This window comes from Mustela lutreola, chromosome 2 (genome assembly GCF_030435805.1).
Source record: "Mustela lutreola isolate mMusLut2 chromosome 2, mMusLut2.pri, whole genome shotgun sequence".
Taxonomy (NCBI): Eukaryota; Metazoa; Chordata; class Mammalia; order Carnivora; family Mustelidae; genus Mustela; species Mustela lutreola.
In genome coordinates, this window is record NC_081291.1 from 137,794,793 (window position 1) to 137,797,832 (window position 3,040).

Consider the following 3,040-nt stretch of genomic DNA (forward strand, 5'->3'; position numbering starts at 1 on the left):
TGCTCTTGTTTGCAGCTATATATATATTTTTTCTCTTTTAAAATTTTAACTTTTTTTCCAGCACGCTAACATCTTCTTTACCAATGGGAAGGAAAGTGGCCTATTGCAGATACTCTCTCAAAAATTGCTTTTGAATTGTGCTGCCTCACATTTTTCTTGACATTTTATAGAATTCATTAATAACTTGGCTGTCTCCTTACATCATTCTGACTTATATTTAGAGACACAACTTGTAGTCCTTTGTAGACAGAACTGTATTTTAAACAAGAAAAATAAATGTGCAAAAAAACCAATTTCTGATTAGAGGCCCCCAAAACTGTTTAGCTATAATGTGACTACTTGCTTTAAACCTCTTGATGTAAGGGTGCCTTGATAGAACATAAGATGAAATAACAATAAGGAAGTTTATACTTTGTTGGTTTATATGTTTGTTTTTGTTTATTTGAATTTATCCTGAATTTATTGGAATTTATCCTTTGGAAATATTCTTACTTTTAACTATTTATTGCTTTGAATGTGAATAAATTTTATATTTATGAAAGACAAATTTCTATTTAGCAACACTAACACTTCCTCAAAATGAGGAGCATCCAAAAGGCCCTGATAGGCTCATACATTTGAGATGAATGATTTGAGAGTTTTTTTCCCTATATCAGAAATTATAAATAGTTTAAATTGATAAGATAATCTATTTTTTGTCAATATTTCCATATCACAGTTTCACTTTATTTTTTTAAGCTGGTGATACTTTATTATACAGAGAAATTGGCAAAGGACAGTTTCATTTTTGTCAAAGAATCTCTACCAAAAATGTCTAGTGATTCATCTGGTGAAGCAGTTAACATAATAAAATAGTTGGTATTTACTGAGTCCTTGCAATATTCCAGAGCTGTTACTAGTCCTTGCAATATTCCAAATGCCACCATAAAAACAGGAGTTTTCGGGGCACCTGAATGGCTCACTGGGTTAAGTCTCTGCCTTCAGCTCAGGTCATGATCTCAGAGTCCTGGGATTGAGTCCCGCATCGGGCTCTCTGCCCAGCAGGGAGTCTGCTTTGCCCCCCTCTCTCTGTCTGCCTCTCTGCCTACTTGTGATCTCTGTGTGTCAAATAAATAAATAAAATCTTAAAAAAAAAAAAATAAAAAAGCACAGGAGTTTTCATTAGGACCCAGACTTAGAAAAGATCCCCCTTCAAAGACTCAATCTTGCACAGACTGAGGACTCCCATTTCTAGAAGTTCAAAAACCTCCTTTCTTACCTCGAGAATGTCCATCATCCTCCTCAACTCCTGACCTCTCCAGTTCTAGTAAAAAACCAGAAACTTTAAGAGGTTCAAATTAAGGCCATCTTGTTTAGTGAGTCCTTTAATTCTCCCTGGTGTTCCTACACCCAGGTGCACCATATACTTCTCCAGCAACTTTACCTGCTCCTGGATTTTTCTGTGTTTTGCAAATAATTTCATAACTTTGCTGTCTCCTCTGAATGCTAATGAGCTCCAAGGCCCAGAGAGCAGAGCTGCATATGATCAGCATCAGGACCAACTTCTTCTCATTATGATTTTTCTAAAGATTTACCCACTTAGGGCAGATTTCTTTTAGGTATGATGAAAGACTAGGAGTCAAATCATTGGCCTTGAGGAAACAGGAATATGATTGGTCTTCTAATTCAATCACTGGGCAGTTGGCTGCTGTAATAGTCCTTCATAAGTTTCTACAGGTCTTCAGGGGTCCCTGGTTTGGGCTCTGATTTTGCAAGAACATCAGTAATTTTCTTCTTCTCCTCCTTGTCCTGGTGTCATCTTCTTTTGTTTCCTTTGGTTGTATCAAGAAACATTTTTAGGCTGTTTAGTTTTCTCCTGCTGTCTCCTGCTGTCTCCTGCTGCATTATTTCTGGACCTCCTCCTCTTCCACTATCTGATGTTTCTGAGCTGCCAGCTGCTCCTGCGGGCTGGTTCTCCCACCACTCATCTACAGGATTGTCTGCCATCTCCAGGTGGGACTATTGTGAGCAGACCACCAAGGGAAAGTGGACAATGGCAGGTATTCTCCCTGGCTCCAAGCCCAGAGGCCAGCATTGGCAGCCAGCACAAGGAGCCTCTCCTCACAGGTCGCCTCTGCCCACAGTTTCAGTTTAACTGCAACATTTTAGTAGGAGACTTTTAGATAAAAAAACATCGAGGAAGTAATTGACAAATGATTCCCCATAAATTTTCAAATATTCTCCTACCCACTTAAATGAAAGGAGACTGCGTCACACCTTACAGAATATCTAACTTCCATTAGTAAAATATTGTTGTCCTCTGCAAATACTGTGTAGTACTAGTGCCCAGAGACTAAGATAATGAAAGCTTTACCATAGAAAAGATGACATTATATTTATCATTATATTTATCACAGATATTATATTTATCCACATTTATTTATTATATTCTTTATACAGAGAGTATACAGATATTAAGTGTAGTGGTGTTGGTTCTAAATAGTTTTTTTTAATTCTGTTTTTCACTTCTCTATTAGCATTATAACGCTACAAGAAGAAAAAAAGAATCTGACAGCTACATTATGGAGTTATGCAAATTACTTACCACAAACTAAGCTAAATAGCAGACACTTTTATACAAGGGGAAAATGTTCCTAAGCAGGTGCACCAGAATTCTTTCACGACTGTCAAAAACCATACCCTGCGAACTCTTTCTTGAATTAATTTAGAATAATTTCTTCTAAATATAGAAGTCTTCATCTAGACTATCAACTTATAGTGGCCTTCTAAATGCCAAGCAAACATTCTTTATTATACTTCTTATCTGATTGTATGCAAACAATTAACTGAAAAGAAATTCCTTCCACAGTATGTTTCAAAGATTTTTAGTGTTAGCCATTTAACAATGTTTGAGTTCAAACTGTTTTTTTTTTTCCCCTCTTCAATCACTATTTGGCTATCTCGCACTTGTGTATTAAATAAAAGTTAGTATCTACTTCTAATTTATTGTGTTCTTCTTCAGCATGCTCCCTGGCCTTATAATATGATACAAAATAAATTA

General features: G+C 36.2%; 1 pseudogene; it reads right to left on the bottom strand.

Annotated features, from left to right (window-relative positions):
• Nucleotides 1–1,174: 1,174 nt before the first annotated feature.
• LOC131825883 (protein CMSS1-like) lies at nucleotides 1,175–1,986 on the bottom strand (annotated as a pseudogene).
• Nucleotides 1,987–3,040: the final 1,054 nt, after the last annotated feature.